Below are 27,006 nucleotides of genomic sequence, written 5' to 3' on the forward strand. Positions count from 1 at the left end.
TTGTGTTTAGAGCCTGATGTGATAGCAGGTTATTTTCTACCAGCTCTTCATCATGTTTTGACGTGAACACAAGGCATATTCTAGTTTTACCAGTTCCCATCTCCTCTTAATGCTGTTGTGTATTCCTTTTGGAGTGACCTTTGTTTATCTGACTGTTGCTATTTCACAGCATACCAGATTGTGTCAATTTAAAAGTCCTTTTTTATAAAGTTATCCTCTTTTAGTATGCACTAAATGAATTGTATTCATGCCTGCACTCCTGTATGTCATGCTCGTATGTGTTTTAACAGAGGATCACAGTTATATTTGTAAACCAGGCTAGTCTGTATGTCCTGCTCGTATGTCTTTCTAGTCTGCTTTCAGTTCTCTTCTATATTGTGTTCGTACTTCCTGTCTTATCTATCTGTTGTTACAGCTTTACCTGTCTGTCTATCTACCTGTCTATCTATTTGCCTGTCTATCTAACTGTCTGCATATATATATACCTGTCTGTCCTCCTATCTATCTCTATATATCTATCAATAGTACTCCGATCTGCCTGTCTAGCTATCCATTTGCCTGGCTTACCATCCGTCCATCCAGCTGTCCGTGTATCCACATGTCAGTCTATGTATCCATCTATCCAAATGTCTATCCATCTATCTGTCTGTCTATCCATCTGTCTGGCTAGCCATTTGTCCATCTTCACAACTTTATCAGTCTATCAGCCTGTCTATGCAACCTTCACTATCTGTGCAACCTTCTATATGTATGAAAATCTATCTATCTATCTATCTATCTATCTATCTATCTATCTATCTATCTATCTATCTATCTATCTATCTATCTATCTATCTATCTATCTATCTATCTATCTATCTATCTATCGATAGCTATCTATCTATCTATCTATCTATCTATCTATCTATCTATCTATCTATCTATCTATCTATCTATCTATCTATCTATCTATCTATCTATCTATCTATCTATCTATCTATCTATCTATCTATCTATCTGTCTGTCTGTCTGTCTGTCTGTCTGTCTGTCTGTCTGTCTGTCTATCTATCTATCTATCTATCTATCTATCTATCTATCTATCTATCTATCTCTGTGTATGTACACAACCCTCACTATAAGTCTTTGCAAGCCTCTCTATTTATCTATCTTTTCAGACCTCGCTACCTATTTGTAATAAAGATTACCAAAAACAAGTCCTACCGTCAACATCAGACAGATTGGCTTTTAGAGGTCTGCCGTTAGCCAAGACCTTCCGATTTTTTCTAAAATTATGTGTAGCACAGATATTTATAGGGTTTTCAGCCAGACATCTTCCTTTAGTCTGCCATTGTGTCACTCACATTTTTCTTCCACCCAGTCCAGCATGCATCATGATGCCATGGGTCAGCCCACTTCAGCCCTTGCCTGACTTCACTGTGAGTTACAGAATGCTGTGCTTTCACAAGAAGCACATCAACACACAAATTAGTTCCCTTTAGACCTTAAGAATTATTTTGACTTTAGCCAATTTTCCTTTTTTTTGATTGATAAGGGCTCGGCAGCTTCCCCAACAAAACGTTTTGAAGCAACGTGGCAAAACAAAACAATAATTGCCAAAGCAAAAAAGGCTGACGGTCAATGCTAGACCTCTTGGCTTTGACAATGCATCTTCATGTTGGGTATTTCCTTGGGGGAAGAATGGCTGGAGCAATTGGAGGCACATTTTTGAAGCCCCACAGGTGCCTCTGTGACTTTCTCCAGCTCCTCTGGGATTTTTGCAGTAGGCCAGGAGAGTGATAAAAAGGTGGAGGGAGAAAGGAGAGTGGAGAGAGGGGTGGGTTTAACATGTTTGCCAGGGCTGCTTTTGCCTAAATTCTGATCCTTGTGTAAACCAAAGTTTGTATAGGGATCGGACTTAGGAGTTTTCCCATGGTAGGTTCTAGCAGGAATGACCTGTCGAAATTTCTGGGAGGAAAAGGCCTGGAAAAAAAAAGGTTAACCAGGTGGATGTCTGTGTGTTTAAAGCTGATTCTGCATGTTGTGCTTCATGTTCCTATTGGAAACTCGGAATCGGAGGAATTCACTACATATGGTAAATAGTATACCCCACACTATCTTGCCCAACTTGTAATGATTGGCCAAAGATTACAGCAGGACAAACCTTACCTGCTGAAATTTAGCAGGAGAAAGGCCCTGAAAAAATAGCAAAACTGCAGATTTTTTTGTGTTAAAAACAATTTCTTCATGCGATAGCTCAAATTCATGGTAAATACCTCACCTGGGGCAACAGTATTTCGCATGTGTGCACCCCTCTTTTTTCTGCCCAACTTTTATTAAGACCTAAGGTGATCTGAATATATGTAACATTCAAACTCTACCAGCTTTCTGAAAGAAATGTGGAGGGCACTGCTTGAACTCACCTTTATGTTATTTATATTCCTGGATGTGTATGTTTACACTTAAACAGAGGAAATTAAAGTGGACCTTAGATGTCATGAATCAACCTGAAAAGGATGTGAAAGTAAACATTAAACCAACTCGCTAAAAAATGTACAAAGCAAAGAAATTACCTCAACCAATAAATTATCAAAAATAATAGACCTATATTATATCAATGTGTAATGTTAAAAATGAATTACGATTTCACACTCGAAATCCCATCCCCGCGCTCATATAGAATGACCAAAGGGCCTGGCGATGCCTCCATTACAGCCTCGTTGCAAAAACACACACAGGGCAACAATTAATTGAAGAAAAATCATGCATGAAAAAACAGTAGACTTACAAAATGCACTGCATATGCACGAATAAAACCTGGTGAAATGCCACAGCCCACGGAGTGTCATTATTATTAACAACGTGCCCTCAACAATAGTCACCATAGCCCCATGTGACTACCACCCTAGAGCTGCAGCTGACGGAACAACAGGCTAGGGGTAATACAGGGGCCAATGCAGTCTCCATGCTTATTTTGCAAACGCTGATTCATATAATATAACGTAGATTCATTTTTAGGGGTTTACAAGAGGAGCCGATGCAGTCTCCATGTTGAAATCTCAAACGTAGAATGAAGCACATCGCAATGAAGAAAGACGCTTGGCACAAATGCAATGGTCTGTGAGATACTTGTGGCTACTGATGTCAATGACATGTCCATCTTTAATGCTGCATGCCCCCACCAGTGGGATCGTGAGAGTGATCCAGCGGTGAACCAGCCACAGATACTCCAATACCATATACTCACCTGGGCCCATAAACACACATGCACACGGAGAGGCCAGTAAAACCGCTGGAGTCAAGGTTTTTGTTGTTTCTTACTGCAAGATTAGTTACCTGTCAGTCCTAACTAATCTTTCACTGATCAAAGAGTTCTTCCTCTGGTCAATGGACCATTAGTTGAACTAGTTGATGGTGAAATTACATGAATTAATTCTCTTGGCAATGAAATGACCACAGACTCGGGAACATTTTTAAGGCTTTATCTAAAATAATTTCATGTGAACCATTTCCAAAGTACAGTACAGTCACCGTTTCTCACAGGAATGAAGATTCAATTAATCGATCAATCAATCCAATATCATACACAACAATGACTTTGCTCAGAAAGGAGAGGATAGAGAGAAAAGCACATCTGTACATTCACGGAAATATAATTACCTAGGATGGTGTGAAAACCAACCCCACTGCCAAGGAGCTGGGAAGGGTCCCCTGGGAAAGATCAGGCGACAAAGGCTTCAGGACAGGAATCAGGACAAGATAGATGACCTCTCTAGCACCGACGCTTGCGTAGCACCCCTCTCTGATACTCTCTTCCTCCTCGAGATTCTTCCGCAATCTTCTTATAAATTATTTAAGTTGAAGTTTATGGTTCTGCAATTCGATTCTTCATCAGCATTCGCTCGTTACTCCGACAGCATCCGGAGCTCTGTAGCATTCAGCATCTCCGTCTAAAAAACTAACTAAGGCTACCTCAATTATACCTTTCTATGCTCATTTACCACCCATTAATGTTTCAATATCACAACATTACTAACTCTGATTGGACAGACAAGGGGGGGATGATCATCACACCATTATTTTTCAATTTAGTCTTTCATTTTATTGTTCATTGATCCCACCCCTTAATTTATTATTCATAAATCTTTATTCCCACCCATATTCACATCTTAATAGACACAAAAGTGTAAACTTCATATGTTCCCATTCGTTTCCATAGGACTTTAGTACTGGTTCCCAAGGTATGTAACATTTTCGTCCTCGTACTGTGTTCAAGTTTCACATCACTTCTTCCGGCTCATTTGCACCACGCATGTGCGGAGATCACGTGGTTTACAGACTTCGGGTTCTTACAAAAGACCCGAATGTATACTAATAGAAAAGTCAAAAGAAAACAAATATTAATTTCAAATAAAATGATTTCACTGTATACCACCTATCTATAGTCTAATACCATTTACTTATAGATGCTTCCCCCGCATTAGTATTAGCAAAACAGCTTGGTTTAGATTCAGCAAGAGCAGATGCTTACCATGTGAGTTTTCAAGCGGCCATTTTTAAAGCGTCTGCACAAGCGCAAGAATTTCCCTCCAAGCGATAGCTCGTCATACTGCGTAGATGCGGTTGATGCATGCGCAATACAGTTTCCCGCGTTAGCAGCCATTTTAGACTTTGCTCAAGTTACTTGTTAGTAAGACACGTTTCAAGCTTCTCTTTCTTATATTTCGAGTGTGATGTGTATTAATATACACAATACATAGTTAATACAAGGTTATGAGTTAAATGAGAAGATTGCTTCTGAGCAAATCTCTTTTCTACGAGTCCTTGCTCCATCAAGAGCACTCACCCAATGATGAATGATACACAGATGCATCTGCATTCTCAGGGGCATATGTACAAGCCCCTATCGCCATCACAACGTCACTTTTTATGACGTTGTGGTGGCGATAGGGGTCTTACCTTATTTACAAGGTAGCGTTAAGCCACTTAATGTGGCTTAACGCTGCCCTGTAAATAAGGCCACTTTTACTCTATGCTTAGAGTGAAAGGCGTGAGCAGCACCGCAACACCCATTGATTTTGACGCTGCCCTCTATTTACAAGGCCAGCGTAAATAGGAGACAGCACCAAAATTAAGACCAAGGAAAACCTCTTCTTAAGTTGGCGAAATGAGGAGAAATGAATTATTTCTCTTCGTTTTTGCTTTTTCCATGTGTGCTACCTTGTGCAGCACACATGGAAAACGCAAAGTCCCGTGGATTGTTTATGCACAGGAAGGTCCCCCTTCCTGTACATAAACAAAAACAAATAAAAAAAATGCAATTTTGAGACTTCCATGAGTGCTGCATTAAGCAGCACACATAGAAGTGACAAAATGGCATTTAAAGATTGTTTATGTACAGGAAGCACAGGGGGACCTTCCTGTACCTAAACAATCTTTCCCCTGCATGCAGACACCTTTGCAATATGGTGCAAGGGTGCCTGCGTCAGCGCTACACTGCTAAATGTAGCGGCAGCGCAGGGGGAAACGCAAGGCTGCACCATATAATTGTAGATATGGTGCAGCATTGCGTTTCTGAAGTGGCGTTAAGCCATGACGGCTAACGCCTCACTCCGCCACTTCCTTGAACATATGCTCCACAGTGTCTCATGTTCGACCTACTCCCTTCTCCTGCAGTTTCCCATCCATCCATCTATTCATCCATCCATCCATCCACCCACCCATCTATCTATCCATCTATCCATCTATTCAACCATCCATCTCTGTTTATCTACACAACCCTCACTATTTTCCTTTGCAACCATTTCTATATATCCATCTTTTCAACACTCACTACCTCTTTGTAATAAAGATTTGTCTTGATGCTGTTAAAAAATGTGGACATCACAGCTAGCCTCAGCTGAATGACACTAATCCAACCACAGGAAACTCACTGGTCATAATTATCTTATCTCTCCTTTCCTTATTTGTAAGGACACCCTGTTTTTTTTTATTAAAAGGACTCTCACCCACTAGAAATACTAGTGGTATGCTTCATCAAAGAGCCCCCCATCCTGATACCTTCTGTACCTGGAAGGGTTCACCCTAAAACCAAGGGGGCAGCAAGGGGGCTGAGATATTTTTTGAGGGACTCACAGGATAGTTAAAATTGTCTATGGTACCCTGTTATTGGTTTATTGGAAGGGGCCCTTGGCAAAGTTAAAAACGTTTGGCGATGCTATTTGAGAGTACTATAATCACTAGCTGAATGGTACCTATACACAGGTAGCAACCTATGCCTTGATACAGATGAACATCCCTTCTCTCACAAACATTCATGACATGTTTTTTCAGAAATGACACAATCCTATAATTTAAAGCCAATATCCTTAGACTTGGTCTCTGAACCTCCTCTAATGACCTGCCATTAACACTGTCAAAGGGAGTAACCATCCTTTCTAACAATGACTGTGGAAGTCAGAATCATAGTTAACTCCCTCCTTGATCTCTTGTGCTCCTAGCCCCTATTAGTCACAAATACTAGTTTTATGAGAAAGAACCCAACGGTGGCCTTTCCAGCCTGCACCGCACGCTTAGTTTGGAAGAGCCAGAAGTCCCGCGTACAAGCACTCCGGCACCCGCCGTTAACCAGTGTGTACATAAAGAAAAGTAGATGGAAAAATAAAGATTTTGACAAAATACGCCTGAATGGACTTCTTTACCTGGTGCATAAACACTAGTTTGACCATAAAGCTGCTCTTGTTATCTTCTTAAGACTGAGGAGTAAATATCATGTCTGTAAAGCCCTCGCTTTGCTTTTTCTGCATGCTGCTATTAGATTTTGCACCTTTCTAGACCCTATTTTTGCTATATTTTCCTGTACATTTGCTGGTATTTCAGTCCCGCAGAGCGCGCACCCTGGCCCTAAAATAGAGAGCCTCATTTATGTTTCTTTTTGCCGTAGGCTTTGCTGCTGCGCTGCCCTACGGCAAAAGAAAAGGGCAGGAATGTGCCGTATCTATTAGATAGGTGCGCATTCCTGTCCTTTTCCCCTGTGTGGGCGGGCACACAATGGGCTGCCGGTTTTTGGGCAGGAAGGAAAACCTTCCTGCCCAAAAACAATCACAAGAGGCTTTTTCCTCTTTCTATGAGTATTGCAAAATGCAGCACACATAAAAGAGGAAAAACTAGGAGAAATACAGGTATTTCTCCTCATTGTGCCTCCCTCACGCCTCCCCTGGGAGGCGTAAGTCTTTGGCGCTGCCTCAGTGTTACAATTTCTTGTAAATCTGGGGCAGTGTCAAAAAGCCATGGATGTAGCTGGGAACGCCTCTAGCAACACCCCTCAGTTTTCTGCGTGAAAGGGACACATATTTATAAGGCCATGAAAAGCCATGTAACGTGGTTTTACATGGCCTTATAAATATGCCAGTGGCATATTGAGCCGGTGGTGCAATACTGCCAGTAGGGCCTCATAGAAGAGGGCTAGTATTTAAAAAGTTAGTTTCACCCAATAGGTCTGTTTAACTCTCCAGCAATGTTTTAACATCTAGCACAAAAATATATGGTTGCGTGGAGCACCAATGTGCTCGATCTGGTTTTCTAGTTAAAAGGCACGGCAGAAATAGATGCCAAGGAAAAGGGCCTTCTCCATGTAGTAAAATCCAATTTTTATACATGAATAAGTGCTGCCTGTTTCGGATGTTATGAAAACTCTTTTGGTATGAAATAAAGAATATGCGGAGAAAATCAAACATCGACTTATGGACTTCCTCTCTTACTTTATGGTGGCTAAAGCCTAGTTCACTGGTTCGGACTACTTTATATGTGCCTCGGCATTTGTGCAGTCTATGTATAAACCTCAAGGGGGCTTGCTTCTCCCAGGAGAGTTGACTTGGTCTCCCAAAGGCGGAGGGAGGCTCATGGCTTGGAGAGCACTAAAGCATACTGGTTTTCGGAGAATACGGCTGTCCGACAGACAAATTTGATAGATGTGCATTCGGAAAGTGGCATTTCTGCTGTGTGTCTTTGTGCAATAATAGATGAGGCCTAGTATTTAAAAAGTTGGATTTACCCAATAGGTCAGTTTAACTCTCCTGCAATGTTTTAACATGTAGCACAAAAATATATGGTTGCGTGGAGCACCAATGTGCTCGATCTGGTTTGATAGTTAAAAGGCACGGCAAAAATAGATGCCAAGGAAAAGGGCCTTCTCCATGTAGTAAAATCCAATTTTTATACATGAATAAGTCACCTTCAAGATGCACATTGTAAGGCCACGAGATAGGATGCCTAATATATACAAATGTGGCACACTACTGTATTTAAAAAGTGTGCCCTCATACTAACTAAAAGAATAGAAGCCATTTCACTATGTAGGGCCAGCTACATTTTCCATAAAACAAGGCTAGTTGTGCTTAAAATGTGTAATCTACATTGCTGCTTAGGAAAATGCTAAAATAATTTCCCACTTAATTTTCAAAATCTGTTTTAATGGTGAAACCAGATTTTTGGTAACCTGATGGAAAAGTGGCTTCATAAATTTATACCTTAAGCTGCCTATTCCTGAATAGGCTTGTTAGAAATGGGGGTCTCTAGTTGGCAGAGGTAGGCACCTTTGTCCAAGTAGGTACCATCCTTCCTAGTCAGGGTGAGGGGGATAAACTTCTAAAATAACCCCTGCTCACCCCCTTGGAAGCTAGGCAAGAGCAGACAGGCTTATCTCAGAGGCAGCGTGTAAAGCATTTGTGCATGCATACAGTAACACGGTGAAAACACTACAAATGGACACCACACCAGTTTTAAAAAAAAAGTACAACTTTATCGAAAGCACACAAGACCAGAAATGACAAAGAAAATCCAACATACAATACTGTAAAAATAGTTACTGTGCAAAACAACCTTTACATTGCAGGAATAATGTGTAAACACAGCTCCTCTGACTCGGTAGCTCCTTTTGGGGCTACAGCGATACTGAACCCGACAGAGTCTAACAATTCCAGCCAACCGCATCGGTACGGGTTAGCTAAAGGGTCGACAGACTCGGAGACAGTACCTTTCTTGTTACGGCCAATGAGCCGATGTGAGTCGGTCATGGCAACCGTTGCGGTTGTGTTGTGAGTTGGAAGCATTGCAGTGTGCGGTGTCCTCACGGCTCGGTGCAGGCAGCGGCTCGTCGACGGAATCGGTGAGACCAAGGTTTGCGTTACAGGGTGTAGCAGTGCTCGTTGCTATGCTGGCAGGACATGGTACGGTGATGGAGCCGGTTGATGTTTGAGTCGGGCATCGACAGAGTTGGTGACATTGGTGCAGAGTGTAGCGAAGCAGTGCCCACAGGATGCGGTGCAAGCAGCAGTTAGTTGACGGAGTCGCTTAGACCAAGGTTGCGTTGCGAAGCGTCTGAAACGGACTGGGTGACGGAGTCGGTTGCCGTTTTCTTCTGTGGCGTGTGGAACCAGCGGATCTAGAGACAGTGCCCAGCAGCATGGTGAGGTCTTTACTGTTCCTGAGACCTCTTGAACAGGGGGCAAGCTCCACTTCAAGCTCCTGGAGATAATTTCTAAAGCAGGATGCACACACAGTTCCTCTCCTTGGCAGAAACAGCCACTGCAGGCCAACCCCAGACAGCACACAGCAAAGGGGCAGTAGTCCTTCTCCAGTTTCTCCAGCTCTTCTCGTTGGCAGAGGTCCCTCTTGAAGTCCAAAAGTGATCTAACATTCGGGGGTGTGGGCCCCAATATATACACAGCAAAATCCTTTGTTCTCTGGTGGCGGAGAAGCCCTGTGCCCAGTCAAAACCAGTTCTGTCCTCTCTGGTGCAGCTTCCTGGCAGGAGGTTGAGACAGTTTTGCGGAAGGCAGACCAGGCCCATTCAGGTGAAAGGAAATCTCCTCCCTCTGCTCTAAATGCAGCCCAGGTCTATTCAGCCCAGCCAGACTAATCTAGACTCTCCGATGCCACTGCACATCCCCAGCCCCTGTCACTTTTAAAAGTGGTATTTTCAAACACAGAATGTAAAAATTATCCTCACTAAAAGATGCATTTTAACATTCTGAGTTCAGGCATACTGAACATTATTTACTACCTTGTTCCGAGGTGTAGTTATGTCTATAAGATGTTATAACCCTCCCCATTGTATCCTATGGGAAGGTAGCCTTGCAATAGTGAAAAACGAAATTGGCAGTATTTCACTATCAGGACATGCCACACACATCAGGGCATGTCCCACCTTTCACATACACTGCACCCTGCCCACAGGGGTACCTTGGACCTGCCTTAGGGGTGACTCACATGTAAGAAAAGGGAAGGCCAGGGCCTGGCAAGTGGGTGCACTTGCCAAGTCGACATGGCAGTACAAGAGTGCACACAAGCTCTGCCATGGCAGGCCAGAGTTACATTTAAAGGCTGCTTATGTGGGTGGCTAGATTAGTGCTGCAGGCCCATTAGCAGCATTTGATTTACAGGCCCGGGTGCACACAGTGCAGTGTACTAGGGACTGACTAGTAAATCAAATGTGTGCCATTATGGAATCACCAATTCATAACAACAATTGACAAAGGGAGCACTTGCACTTTGGCACTGAACAGCAGTGCCAAAGTTCCCAAAGCATCTAGACCAGCAAAACGAAGTCCAACACGCAGCAAAAATAACAGGAGGCAAAGACAAAAATACAGGGAAAACCCACCCAAGGATGCTAGGTGTAACAAGCCTTAAAACCAGTTTGTCACTTGTCACACCTCAAAAGAATATCCATTTTTGGCTAGGAGAGTGAACGACCCGAGTTTAGAAATTAATGGTCTGTCTTTGAGCCCAGGAAGGAGAGGATGGTGTTAACTCTTATGTATATTTGTATAACATATAACTCACCCAGGAGGGTATCGTGGCACTGAAACAGGAGCTGCATGAGCCAAGTCAGGGCCTGGGCTAGGTGAAGAGCCAGATCTTCAGTTTCTTGCAGAATTCATGAACCGAGGAGGGGTCTATGGTGTGCAGGGGCATGTCATTCCAGGCTTTAGGAACGATCGGGAAGGCATAACCTGCAAATCTGGTTATGCATATGCAGAGGGTGCATGCCAGTTGGAGTCCGGCTGAGTGGAGGTGTCTGGTAGGCTTGTGGAAGATTGGGAGGTTGTTGGAGTATGTGGGGCAAATGTTGTATGAGGCTTTGTAGACTGGGAGCTGGAGAAGCTCTTTGAGGTGCAGAGTGATGTCATTGCGGGGTGGGAGGTAGAGGGTGAGCCTGGCTGCAGATCTTTATGTGGTCTGGAGCCTTCTTGTCAGTTAAGCTTTGATTCCAGCATAGAGTGCATTTGCATAGTCCAGCTTGCTGGAGATGAGGGCTTGGGTGATGGTTCTGCGAGTGTTGGTGGGTACCATTTGAAGATCTTCTTGAGCATCTTGAATGTGTGGAAGCAGGAGGCAGTGACTACATTCATTAGGGAGATCATAGTGAGTTGGTTGTTGATTACTATTCAGAGGTTCTTTACATGGGTTGCCGGGAGAGGTCTGGGTCTGATTTTAGCATGCACAAGGAGATGATGGACGGAGAGCCAAAACCTTTCAGACACTCACCCCCAGCCACAGATCTGGTCTGAATCCATCATCGTTATTTAGCTTACTACACCACCCCAGTTTAGAAACAGTCATATGCAAATCAGTATTGACCCTGTTCCTTATGGGAACAGGCCAGCCCAAACTGCTAAGTCACATCTTCCCTGGACCAGAAACAAGCATCCTGTGACAGGTTTTGGGGTATCACCCCTCATCAGCCAGGCTTTCTTGAATCCAGTGGCACAGTGAGCAAGGTACCCACATCTGGTAATACGCTGCCAACTTTGGGCAAACAAAGCAAACACAAGGAGATGATGGACGGAGAGCCCAAACTTTTCAGACACTCATGCCCAGTCAGAGATCTGGGTTGAATCCATCATCATTTTTTAGCTCACTTCGCCACCCCAGTTCAGACTTAGCCATATGCAACTCAGTGTTGACACTGTTCCTTATGGGAACAGTCCAGCCCAAACTCCCAAGCCAGGTCTTCCCTGGACCTGAAACAAGTACCCTGGGCCTGGTTTCAGGGTAACACCTCCTCATCGGCCAGGCTAGCTTGAATTCAGTGACAAAGTGAGCAAGGGACCCACATCTGGGCATACCCTGCCAACTTAGGGCGAACAAAGCAAACACAAGGAGATGATGTACAGAGAGCCAAAACCTTTCAGACACTCTCCCCTAGTCACAGATCTGGGTTGAATCCATCATCATTTTTTAGCTCACTTCGCCACCCCAGTTCAGACTTAGCCGTATGCAAATCAGTCTTGACGCTGTTCCTTAAGGAAGCAGTCCAGCCCGAACTGCCACGCAGGGCATGCCCAGACGTGGTTCTCTTGCCACTTTGCCAATGGATTCAAGCTTGCCTGGCTGATGAGGGGTGTTACCCCAAAACATGTCCTAGGATGCTTGCTTCCGGTTTAGGGAAGTCCTGGCTTGGCAGTTCGGGTTTGACTGTTCCTATGAGGGACAAGGTCAAGACTTAGTGGGATCATGTAGGTATTGAACAGAGTGGGAATGAGTGAGGATCACTGTGGAGCTCCGCAGATGAGGTTGACAGCATCTGACGTGAATGGGGTCGGCTGACCGACTGGGTGCAGCCTGTTGAGAAGGAGCAAATCAGTGAAGTGTGAGACCTTGGATGACAGCTTCAAGCAGAAGTTGGAAAAGGAAGGGGTTGGAGACAGTGCGGAAGGCTGTGGAAAGATCCAGTAGGATGAGGGATCCGGTATCACCTTTGTCCATGATCACCCAAATGTCTTCCATGTCAGCAATAAGGACAGCCTCTGTCCAGTGGTTGGGCCTGAATCCAAATTGAATACTGTAGAGGAGGTGTCTGTCAGTAAGGTGGATAGCAAGGCATTTGTTTATCATCTTATCCATGACTCTCGCTGGGTAGAGTAACAGGGAAGACTGATAAACAAGTAGCAGTCATTAGCTTTATGAGATTGGACACATATAGCTGGCAGGACAAAGGACCGCTTTTGCACTACCCCTTTTGACTTATAGATCATAGAGAGGACATCTCCTATACATTCCCAGAATCCTCCTACATACCACACGCCCAGGCTCCACTCACACTGGGCGAGAGAAGCAGTTTGGACCCTATTAGGTGTGACTAGAGCTACTCTAAAAAGTGAGTGCCTAAGGAGCTGAACATAGGCCTGGCTAGTGTGATAAGCCACATTGAATCACAGGCTTGTGGGTAATTTTACAGTAAGACAAAAATAAAGTGCTACAAAAGGTGGTAGGGGCTGCAAGTAAATAGTTTGGAATTGGGTACAAGATTTTCTCCAGTCACTGGCTAGTTCACTGAATACATTTGGCTCCTTAACCACCAGATTCTTAGAACATTCCTGGACCTGGTAAATCTCCTCCTAATGAAGAAGCCCATGCCAAAAGAAAGAAGATTTGTGAATCTTTCTGAAAAAAGAGGACTCACTCAGGTACTGTTGATTACTACTGGCAACCAGGGACTGGAATGCTCTCCAAAAGTCAAGTGGTTGGTCTCCTGCTTATCTGCTCCCTCGTGAAAAGCGTAAGAACTCCGTACTCCAAGAGGGTCCTGCTGACCCAGGATTGGACCGTGCAGGAGACTTCACTTAAGCAAAAGACACACAATTGATGGACGGAATGCAGAACAAATCAAAACATTCACCCCCAGTCAAGAGATCTGGGTTAAATCCATCATTCTTTTGCTCACTATGCCACCCCAGTTTAGACCTGGCCATATGCAAATCAGTCTTGACCCTGTGCCTCATGTGAACAGTCCAGCCTGAACTGCCAAGCCTGGTCCCCCCTGGACCGTAAACAATCATCCTATGACCGGTTTCGGCAGGAGGCTTCACTTAAGACAGATCCTGGTGCCTAGAAGCGTGTCCAAAGAAGATTGGGTCTGAAGGATGACCAGAAGGAACTTCCCCAGCAGTTGGGGAAAAGCAAAGTTTCTCATTTTTGCCCATCCCCAGGTGACTGGGACAAGTTGCTCATATGTGCCCCGAAAGGTCGACCGTAGGTGGGCAAGAAAACCATGTTTGTCCCACTTGGTGATCTTTACCAGGCAGGAAACCTTATCTCATGGAGCCCTGCCCTGCTACAGTTCCAGCTGCGCTACCCTGCATGATTTTGACTTCCACAGAAGTAACTAAGTTGAAAGGTAAAACATTGGACAGGGGCAGCAAATCAGCAAAGCATCATTGGCAGCCACAAAATACAGCTTTTCTCCTGCTCAGAGCTTTTGATGCCATAAGCAAGTATTTCAGTGGGAGCTCGATGATGAGTCATTTGACTTCACTGGACTGTGATTTCGACATACATTTCATACACTAAATACCAAAATTAAATCCTTGACAGGGACATATAGGCACTTTCTTCCTTAAGACATTACAATTTCACATCCCTGATTCCCAATTTCTAATTTACCCATTTTCTATTTTAATATTATTGTTGTCTTTTTATTCATTACATTTTTCTTTATTTTTCAAAATTGGTTTGGGATGCTATTGAGCTTTTTCTTTACTTTAGAATTGTTGGTGTTGCTTCGGTTTACCATACATTTCTCTGGTGTTCACTTATTACAAGTGCAAATGCTACCGCAGGCGTTCACTTAGAAATATATTTTGGACTACCAGAGCGTGTGTATTAATTTGGTAGGAGTGTCTGACTCCCAACTTAATAACTCAATGTTTGGCACATGCCTTGTTGCAATAAGAGGAAGAAACATGTAAGGTATGCCAAGGTACACTTTTAACATTGATACATCTTAACACACCCATGCATATTGTATGAGAATTTTAAAATTAAATTGAAGGGTTAATTTGCTTTCTATGGAATACTAATCATTGCGAATAATCCTGAAAAAATGACAGCTTCATAAAGAGGAAGGTTGTCTTACTTACCTTATCTTTGAAATTATTACCAAGCTACTTTTTCTACTTTTTAGTCTCTGCTATATAATCTGGTTGAAAACACGATTTTTGATTACTACGCCATTAACCATAATAATACTGACCAATTTATCTACCAACAAACTTTTAAAAAGTTCATGTGCAATCCAAAGTCGGTCCGCTAATACACATTCTGAACATATATAATTTGACACCAGCTACTCTTTTGATATCTCACTGTTCCCAAAGTACACACACAATCTTACATAACTGCAATCCTCCAGACCTACTCAAGCTGGAATTAAAACAATCAATCAATCAATCAAGATATTTGTAAAGCGCGCTACTCACCCGGAGGGTCTCAAGGCGCTAGGGGAAGGGGGGTCTGCTACTGCTCGAACAGACAGGTCTTGAGATGCTTCCTGAAGGAGAGGTGGTCTTGGGAAAGACGGAGGTGGATGGGGAGGGAGTTCCAAGTCTTGGCTGCCAGGTAGGAGAAGGATCTTCCTCCCATGGTGGCTCTTCGAATGCGTGGAAAGGCGGCGAGGGCGTGGCTGGACAATCGTAGCTGGCAGGTGGGAGTGTAGAAGGTCAGGCGGTTGTTGCGGTACCTGGGGCCCAGGTCGTGGAGGGCTTTGTGTGCGTGGGTGAGCAGTCGGAACGTGATTCTCTTGCTGACGGGGAGCCAGTGAAGGTCTTTCAGGTGTCCGGAGATGTGGCTGTGTCGGGGGATGTCCAGGATGAGTCGTGCGGAGGCGTTCTGGATGCGTTGGAGTCGTTTCTGTAGTTTGGCTGTGGTTCCGGTGTAGAGGGTGTTACCGTAGTCCAGACGGCTGGTGACGAGTCCCTGGGTGACCGTCTTCCTGGTTTCGGTGGGGATCCATCGGAAGATCTTTCGGAGCATACGTAGGATGTTGAAGCATGATGATGAGACGGCGTTGACTTGTCTGGTCATCGAGAGGGAGGAGTCCAGGATGAAGCCCAGGTTGCGTGCGTGGTCCGTTGGTTTGGGTGCGCTGCCCAGGGCAGGGGGCCACCAGGAATCGTCCCAGGCAGAGGGTGATGGTCCGAGGATGAGGACTTCCGTTTTGTCTGAGCTCAATTTCAGGCAGCTGTTCGTCATCCACTCGACTACGTCTTTCATCCCTTCGTGTAGGTTGGTTCTGGCGGTGGCTGGGTTGTTGGTGAGGGAGAGGATCAGCTGGGTGTCGTCGGCGTAGGAGATGATGTTGAGGTTGTGTTGGCGTGCGATGGCCGCGAGGGGGCTCATGTAGACGTTGAAGAGGGTGCGGCTGAGTGATGATCCTTGTGGTACGCCGCAGATGACTTCGGTGGCCTCGGACCTGAACGGGGGGAGGCGGACTCTCTGGGTTCTTCCGGCGAGGAATGAGATGATCCACTCCAGGGCCTTCTCTTGGATTCCGATATTGCGGAGGTGCTGCACCAGGGTGTGGTGGCAGACAGTATCAAATGCTGCGGAGAGGTCTAGGAGGATGAGGGCCGCTGTTTCCCCGTTGTCGAGCAAGGTTCGGCTGTCATCAGTGGCTGCGATGAGGGAGGTCTCGGTGCTGTGGTTGGCTCTGAAGCCGGACTGCGAGTGGTCGAGGGATCCGTTAGTCTCGAGGAAGGTGGCAAGCTGTCTGTTGACGGTTTTCTCGATGACTTTGGCAGGAAACGGGAGGAGCGAGATGGGGCGGTAGTTCTTGAGGTCGGTGGGGTCTGCGGATGGTTTCTTCAGGAGGGCGCTGAGTTCGGCATGCTTCCAGCTCTACGGGAAGGTGGCGGTGTTGAAGGAGCAGTTGACGATGTCTCGGAGTTGGGGTGCGATGACGGAGTCGGCCTTGTTGAAGACGTGGTGGGGGCATGGGTTGGTTGGTGATCCGGAGTGGATGGTGTTCATCGTGCGGATGGTGTCTTCGGTGCTGACCGGGGTCCAGGCGCGGAGGGTGGTGGTGGGGGGCGTCGGTTTGGTGGTCGGGTACGTGGTCTGTGCGCCGAAGCTGTTGTGTATGTCGGCGATCTTGTGGTGAAAGAACGAGGCCAGTGAGTCGCAGAGGTCTTGTGAGGGAGTGATGTCGTTGTTTCCGGCGCTGGGGTTGGAGAGCTCTTTGACGATGTTGAAGAGTTCCTTGCTGTTGTGTGCGTTGTTGTCTAGTCGTTCCTTGAATGCTGTCCTCTTGGTTGTGTGGATCAGCTGGTGGTGTTTGCGGGAGGCGTGCTTGAGGGCGTTTATGTTGTCTGTAGTCGGGTTTTTCACCAGGCTTTCTGGAGGGTGCGGCAGTTCTTCTTGGAGTTTTTGAGGTCGTCGTTGAACCAGGGGGCTGTCTTGCTTTTGGTCCTGTTGGCATGGTTTTTCAGGGGTGCGAGGTCATTGGCGCAGTTGGTGATCCACTGTGAGAGGTTGTTGGCTGCTTGGTGGGGGTCCGTTGAGCTGGCTGGCATTGGCAAACATTGGCAAACATTTGGACTGGCTACATTTGGGGACTGGTTCTGGAACAGTACCATTATTTCTTCAGAATACTTGCAACTGAGAATTATCTCCAATAGAGATTGGTATCAGTTTGTGTAAGTAGTGCTTTAATTAGCATATCAAAATCTGATATAGAAAGAACTAGAGAGATAGTAGACCACCTTTTTAAGAAATACATAATTAATTACATGATTCAATTTGGGGTTTAAAATCTTCAAGCACAGAGGGGCGCAGCCTCCACTTTATGTGATCAATCAATCAATCAAGGATTTTTGAAGCACACCACTCACCCGTGAGGGTCTCAAGGGGCTGGGGAGTAAGGAGGGGGCGTGCAGCTCCAATTCGGCCGAAAAGCCAGGTCTTGAGGCTCTTCCTGAAGGTGTGCAATGTGGGGGAATGTTTGATGTTGAGCGGGAGTTCGTTCCAGGTCTTTGCCGATATGTAGGACTGCGCTCTTCTGCCTGCTACGGCTCTGCGAATGTGCCGGGGTCCCAGCGAGGGCAAGGTTGGCGGAGCAGAGGTTTCTCTTAGGTACGTCGAAGGTATTGGGGTCCGGTGTTGTGGACGGATTTGTAGGCGTGGGTGAGTAGCATGAAGGTTACTCTCTCCTCGAAAGGGAGCCAGTGGAGGTCTCGTAGGTGCTGGGTGATGTGTTCATGTCTTGGGATGCCGAGGACAAGTCTGGCAGCAGTGTTCTGGATGTTCTGGAGTTTTCGGAGCAGGGATTTGTTGATTCTGGCATAGGGGGCATTTCCGTAGTACAGTCTGCTTGTTATGAGTGCGTGGGTGACAGTCTTTCTGGATTCGGGGGGATCCACTTGAAGGTCTTGCGTAGGATGCGGAGGGTGTTGAAACACATGGAGGAGACGATGTTGATCTGTCAGGTCACGGTGAGGTAGGAGTCAAGTATGATGCCGAGGTTCCAGGCATGGTCTGTGGGAGTGGGGGGATTGTCAAGGGTGGTCAGCCATGCTGAGAGGGTGGGTCGGAGGCTCAGGACTTCTGTCTTCTCTGAGTTGAGCTTTAGACAGCTGCTGCTCATCCAGGATGCAACGTCTTACATTCCTTCCTGGAGGCTGAGTCTGGTGGTGTTGGGTTGCTTTGTGAAGGAGATGATGAGCTGGGTGTCGTCGGCGTAGGATACTATGCTGAGTCCATGCTGTCTGACGATGGTGGCGAGGGCTGAGTGTAGGGCTGAGTTATGATCCTTGGGGTACTTCGCAGTTGATCTCTGTCAGAGAGGAAAGGTGGGAGTCTGATTCTTTGGGTTCAGCCAGTGAGGAAAGAACGGTTCCAATGGAGGGCAGCTCCCTGTATGCTGGCATCGTAGAGTCTGGCTGTGAGAGTGTGGTGGGAGATGGTGTTGAAGGCTGCAAAGACGTCAAGTAAGATGAAGGCCGCTGTGTGGCCTTAGTTGAGGAGAGTGCGGATGTCATCTGTGATGGCGAGGAGGGCGGTCTCAGTGCTTTAGTTGCAGCGGAATCCCGATTAGCAAGAGTCGAGGATGGAGTTTGCCTCGATGAAGTTCGTGAGCTGGATGTTGACGATCTTCTCTGTGACTTTTGCTGCAAAGGGGAGGAGAGAGATGGGTCTGTCATTTTTAAGGTCCATCAGGTCAGCGGAGGGCTTCTTGAGGAGGGGCTTGACTTCTGCTCGTTTCCAGTCATCAGGGAATGTCCCAGATTCGAAGGTGGCGTTGATGGTGCATCGTAGCTCGGTGTTATAGCGGCGACGGATCTGTGGAAGATATGCTGTGGGCAGGGGTCCGTGGGGGCCCCTGAGTGGATGCTCTTCATGGTTGTGGTGGTGTCTTCGGTGGTGACGGAGGTCCAGGCAGAGATGGTAGGCTGGCTGGCATTGCTGGAGGTAGGTGTGGTTTCAGTGTCCAGTATCTTTTCATTGAAGTCGTAGTAGAGGGACTTGATCTTGATGTGGAAGTAGGAGGCGAGTTTGTTGCAGAGGTCCTGGGAAGATGTGCCATCTGAAGCTTCGCTGGGGGGTTTGGTGAATTCTTGTATGATGCTGAAGAGCTCCTTCGCATTGCTGGAGTTGGCAAGGATTTTGTCCTGGATGAAGGTGCTTTTGGTGGATCTGATGCGCTGGTGGTATTCTGTCATGGCGTTCTTGTAGGTGGTCCGAGATTCCGGGGATTTGCTGTTCCTCCATACTGTCTCAAGACGTCTGCAGGTGCATCTGGTTTCTCGGAGGTCGGTGGTGAACCAGGTGGCTTCCATGGGGCACTGTCTGTCGGAGTTACGGAGAGGGGCGAGCTTCTCTGTTCAGTTGGTGAGCCACCTGTGTAGTTCGTTGGCTGCAGACTTGAAGTTGGTCATGGTGGGAAGGGGATCGTGGCTGAGGGTTGAGTTGAGGTGCTCCTCTTTGACCTTGCTATAATTCCTTCATGGAGGGCGTGATGTTGGTTTGTGAGCGGTGGTTTTATCGATGGAAAGTGTACGCAGTGTTGGTCCGTCCAGAGGGGTTGCGTGCTTGGCTGAAATGGATGTTGTTCCTTCCTGCGAAAATGGGGTCGAAGGTGTGTCCTGCCTTGTGGGTCAGGGTGGTGACTAGCTATTGTAGTCCGATGTTGACTAGGCTGTCCAGGAGGGCGGTGGAGTTGGGGTCGCTGAGGTTGTTGAGGTGGAAGTTCAGGTCTCCGAGCAGTCTGTAGTCCATGGAAGCGAAGACGTGGGGCACAATGAGGTCAGCCATGGTTGTGGGGAACGCGGCGGTTTGTGATCCGGGAGGTCTGTAGGCAAGGGTGCCGCATAGGGTCATTATGGGGCTGGTTTTGATCTGGAAATGGAGGTGTGTGTTCCATGGTGGACGAGGAGTGGTTCGTGCTGGAAGTGGTGGGTCGGAGGGCGTCCTTGTGCGCGATGGCGAGTCCTTCTCCCGGGTGGTTGGGGCGGTCCTTCCTCTAGGTCTTGCAACTCTTGGGTTTGGAGGTGGCGATGTTGGGGGCAGAGGAGGAGCTTGTCCAGGTTTCTGTGAGGAAGGCGACGTCTGCCAAAAGGAGTCAAGGAGATCCCAGATGCTGTGTGTGCAGGGAGAGTACATTGAGGAGGATGCATCTCAGGGGTTCGGTGCACTGGTGTCTGGAGGGTGGGCGGTGGCCGCGGGGTTGGGAGGTGGGTGAAGGTTTGGCAGCAGTGTCAGCAGGAAAACTGTATCAATATGTAACAAAACAGGGATACCCCTAATAATGTTTCCTATATCAGGGTCTACATAACATTTATGAAAAAAACATATAGGAAACCTAATAAAGAGTGGACTAGCTACTTATATACACGTGTACACACCCACAGATTTATATCAATCAAAATTCATTTTTTATTTAATATTTTATATTTGAATGAAAAAGGGGAGAAGAATAAATTATACATCTAACCATAGATTTTGTATCATCCTCTCATAGAGGCAATTGCCAAGTGATACAATTCTGTATAGTCATTGATCTATACATAAATACAAAATCATTACATATGTTAATATTGTATATTTACAATCAATACCAAACCAAAAGGAAAAAACAAAAAGGAAAAAATGAATGTCTTGAACATATAACTTTCATGGCTAAGTACAAACTACGCGCGTTTCGGCCTTGTGCCTTCATCAGGTAGCCATGTGTTACTGATTCCTTGTGCTAGGGTCACGTAGTCAGTTAAACTGTAATTGTTCACTCTTGATGTAGACTTAAAGCAGTGACTAGCGGGCAATATCCTCACATGTATTGTGGAAAAAGAAGAAATGGGGGGAAAGAATCCCTCTCAGGATGGCAGAATTTCTGAAGCATTAGAGGTAAAACAAATACACGGAACCCAGCGCAGCACGATGTCTCGAAGGTGCAGCTCACATTAGCCGGTTAATACGGAGCCCGTTTACTAACTCGTACGTTATTTTAGTGCTCGTTCACATATGCGGAAACCTCCGTCTGTGTCCGTCTCTGTCCGTGTCAGTCAGGTGTAACGTAGCATCATGACTTACCGTGCGGTCAGCAATCATGAATTCATTGCTGACCACACGGTATTTTAAAGTCATGATGCTACGTTACACCTGACTGACACAGACGGAGGCTTCCGCATATGTGAACGAGCACTAAAATAACGTACGAGTTAGTAAACGGGCGAGGATTTTGCCCGCTTGTCACTGCTTTCAGTCTATATCAAGAGTGAACAATTACAGTTTAACTGACTACGTGACCCTAGCACTAGGAATCAGTAACACATGGCTAACTGATGAAGGCACAAGGTTGAAACGTGCATAGTTTGTACTTAGCCATGAAAGTTAAATGTTTAAGATATTAATTTTTTCCTTGTTGTTTTTTCCTTATGGTTTGGTATTGATTACAAATATACAATATTAACATATGTAATGATTTTGTATGTATGTATAGTTCAATGACTAAAGAGAATTGTATCAATTGACAATTTCCTCTATGAGAGGATGATACAAAATCTATAGTTTGATGTATAATTTATTCTTCTCCCCTTTTTCATTCAAATATAAAATATTAAATAAAAAATGAATTTTGATTGACATAAATCTGTGGGTGTGTACATGTGTATATAAGTAGCTAGTCCACTCTTTATTAGGTTTCCTATATGTTTTTTTCAGCAGGAAAACTGGGCATGGGTGGTGTTCAGCGTTGACAGCTGGCAGTTGTTGTTTCTTCCAGGGTTCTGTGCGTGGAGGGCAGTCGAGTCGTAGCGGTGGGGAGTCAGAGAACCAGGGTTCCTGGCACAGGTTGTGGTTAGGTCGCAGACGGGTGCAGAGAGGCTTGACATAGGTGCGCCAGCGGCGCACCCGCTGCTTGCGGCGGCACAGCGGCCGCCATTAAGTAGGAGTCAAGGGAGGGAGAGCAGCTGGAAGGCGGGAGCGGGGATACGAAGGAGGGGAGGGCCGCGGGGGCAGCAGCGGCGGGAAACGGGACCAAGGACATAACAGTGGAAAACTGAACACAGGCACAAAAAATAGACAAGCGAGGCACAAAAAGAGGCTCAGATAGAATACAAAGGCACAGAGAGGCAGAAGCGGCACAGAGGGACAGAGGCAGCTAAAAAAAAACGAGGCAGAGGTTGACGGAAAAGGCACAAAGAAACAGAAGCGGCACAAAGGGACGAAGGAAGCACAAAGAGACAGTAGCGGTCCGTGGAGGGAGTTCCGTGGAGCGGTGAGACGGGGCGTGGGAGTGGCAGGGTGGGGAAATGTAAACACCGGAATATGGATGAACGGAGGTAAGTACACATTTAAATAAATAAAACGAATTTCGTTTCGCACGCTGCATCGCATTTTGCAGCACATAGGGACAGAGGCGGAACAAAGAGACAAACGAGGCAGAGCTAGACAGAAATGGCACAAAGAAACAGAAGAGGCACAAAGGGACAAAGGAGGCACAAAGAGACAGCAGAGGCACAACGAGACAAAAACAGCGAAGACAGACAGAGCGGACCAGAAGAAGTCCCACTGGACTAGCAGGGATGAGGCACAGGCAGGAGCCTGCGGGTGGAGGAGGGCCTCAACACCTACCTGGAGGGGCACAACGACGGAGCTGCGCGAGGGGAGAGTAGGTCACTGACCAGAAGGTCAGAGGTCTTACGTCGATAAAATTAAAAAAGAAGAAAAAAAAAACAACCCTTATCGAGATCAACCCCACAACCTAGGAAGAAGTCTGTGAGAGTAATTTTACAGCATTACAGGCGTTAAATATAAAAGAATGCAATTGTATGCCCAATGGCTTGTGTATTATTCTTCGGTTTATCTGAATAAACAAAAAACAGACATTTCGACAAAATGCCCAAGGTGGTACGAGAATGGGGACTGGGCTCATATGATGTAGACTTGCACTTTTTTACAGTTGTTTAGGGAGAAATGTCTGTAAATCGTCCGTAATAGTTTATCATCTAAGTACCTCTGGGTGGAGCTTCAGTACCTGGTGATTATAGGCACTGGGGGACAGCACCAAAAGCAGCGAGGGATGATGGTTTATTGCCATTCTGATTCCCAGACCTGTAATTACATCATATGGGCAATCGAAAGAGGTACCTCCCTTCGAACTGTGTCTGAACAAATTAAGGAGAGTCTATAAGAAGGAAAACATTTACACAAAATATGTTGGGGCTGTGAAAACATTGTATAGGACTTGGTTGATGTATAAGAACTATTCAGAAATAACTTGATAACCAGTGTTTTACAAAAGGTGATCAATCAGGTTCGATGAAGGAGGCTTGATTGAGTGCGCTTGATTATGAATATACGAAATGGAATGTATCCAAAATCTGAAAATACAATAAAAGAGAGAACAAAACTCAAACGTATAACTTTGAGCAGGGGCTTAAGTCTGTTCGATTGCACAATACTAGTCAGTGAGCTCAAACATAAACACAGACCCCCAGAACTCAGGATATGATAAGACATTATGCAGCCTCCTGAAATGAAGCATAACTTCTGTTTGGAACCTGGGAAGGCCATCAACAGGCAACATCTGCACCCTGTCTGCAACGACTCTGCCCTCAGCCAGCCCTTAGCACTGCCAATGCCTCTTTCAACCACCCACACGTCATCTGTAACTTATCGACTCAGCATTGATGGTGATGTTGGGCCACACCTGGCAGCAGAGCACTGGCAGCACCCTCCACCATGAGGCCCCCGCCACCTTCTGCAGAGCAGCAGCAGAATCATCCTCACTGTTTAGTTGCTGACCATGAATTGACTCAAGACACTGTGAAGACAAGGAGTGTCTCAGCAGATGATCCGGAGAGAGCAAGCAACCTTGAGAGAGTCCGAGTATGGGCAGTGGACCTGTCAGGCTCTAGTTATGGCCTCTCAGATGATTCACACAAGTCAGGCAGTAGTATTGGAGAAGGAGGGGTGTACAGTCAATACATGGGATCCAAGGAGATATTTTGGGATGCTACCTGCACCTCTGACTTCACTGCTGCACTTGTATTACGCGGTGGGTTGGGGTTATACTGCGCACCTCCTGCCCATCAACCCTGCCGACTGAGCTAAGCATCCGGGTCCATCTTTATCAATGTTCTACGTCACCCTTGTGCCACGGAAGGGTGATACAAAACCTAACTGTGATTTATCCAGCCACACAAGGCCACCTTGCTGGTCCTGCGTGGCTTGATACGTTTGGACAAATCGATGGCTTGTGTTACTCTGCACCAGGGAGGCATTCCCTGTTTGGATGGTGGGCATTCCCACACATCCACCAATACATTCTGACACATTCCCAGATTTACTAACAAAGGTAGACCTGGAAATGCACTTTTATTGTACTCCTCCGCACCAGATATAAATAAATAAAGAACTAAAATGTAAATAGCTATATTTCTCCTCGTTGTTTTCCTTTTTCCAATTCTGCATCACATTTAGAAAATAGGAAAATGCCTCTGAGGATTGTTTTTGTGCAGGAAGGTGCCCCTCGTGCACAAAAGCAATCCTGCCTGTAACTCACGCCACCTAACCCCATGGCGCAAGGGTGCTGCGTTGGTACTAGCAAAACACACAAGATGATGGACGGAATGTTGCACATTGGCAAAACATTCACCCCCCAGTCACAGATCTGGGTTTAATCCATCGTTATTTTGCTCACCACGCCACCCCAGTTTAGGTTTAGGTTGGTACTAGGCAGGCAAAAGTGTGCCCGCTCAAGAAGAGAGCAAGAGTGTGCCGTATAATGTTATAACGGCGCATTCCTGCCCTATCCATTTCAAGCAGTGCAGCAAGGTGGCTTGCTGCTCTGTGTTGTGTGAAATATTAATAAATATAGGCCTCAGTGTTGCTTAAGCAACAAAAGAATGGTACAATGGCAAGCAGAAGCCTGGTCCATGCCAATGAATGATGGAGACAGCAACCAACATAGAGGACATGGAACTAGTTGACGCAGATGACTCACCCACTGCCATGACATTAACAGCGTCACCTGAGAAGTGCCTGAAGTGCCACAAATGCCAAGGCTTTGGCAGGCTCAACAGCAGAGGCAGCCAGGCCTTGCCCGCACAGCTCACTGGCACACACTGACGCATAGTAAGTACTGCTGGGCAGGTGCCCTGCTGACCAGCCCGACTACAGCTCTGCGATTATCCTGGGCTGTGCAAGAGCCGTACTGGAATATCACTGACAGTGCTAAGCAGCTAATGTAATTGAAACCCAAAGATAGTAGATTTTCCAGCTCTGCTTCATTACCGACATTAAAAATTGCAAATTATAGATGGCACCAATTAGCAGAATGAGGAAGGAGCAATGTACACCATTTATGCTGCCTAAAAATGACATTCAGTTACCTGCTGCTAATGGTAACTACACAGCTATGCGAGTCTTACAGAGTAATGAGATCAGAGTGGTAGGGGCCTTGGACCTTGCTGAACCATGTGACTTGGGAGACTGGAAACTGTTTCAGATGCCAGCTTAGAGTTACCTTTAAGAAGTATAATATCATCACAGGCACATTTCAGCTTTCAGAAACGTTTGCTAATATTTGAGATCTAAAGACGCAACATTGTAATTCCTTCCTGCCTCCAGATTAAAAATAAAAATTGTTCAATACTTTCCACTTACAAACTGGACTTTGCAATTTTACATAAACTACAGCAACAATATTCTCTCTCCAATCTATCCAGCCATTTTCAGGGATAGTTTTGCCGAAAGTTGACTTAACCCTCATAGACAAGTATGCACATCTCATGACCACATTTACACTCACAGCTCAAAATGTACCAAAATGTAAATAATACAACAACCATGCACCACAAGACTGGCTTTATATTAGGAATCAGTCCTAAAGTCTTGAGTAGCAGCCACATGCACGGATGCGCCAAGTCCACAGCCAACAGAAAAATACATGTTGCTAGGAACATACTGTCAGAGTAGATTTCATAATTCAAAATCATGTTTATTTAAATGATTTTAACTTTGGAAAATGAGGCGTTTACTAGACGTTTGCCTGTTTGCACTAACAGTTGATGAAACCATGGCTTTTAAAAGTTAAAAGAATACCCTTCCTGAGTTCATGTTTCTTTTTGGCGTCTGTGTTTTTCTTTTCATAAAATAGTCAAAATTTGATTTTTTTCATGGTGCTTCTTTTCATGTAACAAACCTGTCTGCTTAGGAGGAAGCCATTTCAGAGATGTTCTTGTCATGTTTCAATAATCAAGGCTATTGCTACCTGCAGCCACAACTGTATTATAATTCATTTAAAATAACATGGCTTGTTGTTCAATCTTTCAATGTCATTTCCCTTGTTTGTAGAGTAAAGGGGATCAATATGTATAAATATTTTGGGTGGCTTCTAGAGAGCAGCCAGTCTTCTGTAACACAATTTCTTCAAGGTTGATAGGTTAACATAACTTTATTAGTTCAGCCCTATGACACAAACTCATGTTATGTCATGAGTGTTCGTTCCCACCTCTCTGAAACTGAGAAATGTGCCTTTTCTGGGATGTGTGCTAGACATTTTGCTCACTTCTACAAAGGTAGCCCCTCTGTCAGTCTGCTATCTGACTTTATAATTAGACTTTCACCTTTGAACTGACGGTCTTCACATTAGATAGTTTGCTGATTTTGAGCTTGTTCATTACTGAACTGTATTTTTGATAATGGCTCTTTCCCTTATGTTATTGTCTCTCACAATTTGCTTTTTTTCTA

The sequence above is a fragment of the Triturus cristatus genome, chromosome 4_2, assembly GCF_964204655.1.
Source record: "Triturus cristatus chromosome 4_2, aTriCri1.1, whole genome shotgun sequence".
Lineage (NCBI taxonomy): Eukaryota > Metazoa > Chordata > Amphibia > Caudata > Salamandridae > Triturus > Triturus cristatus.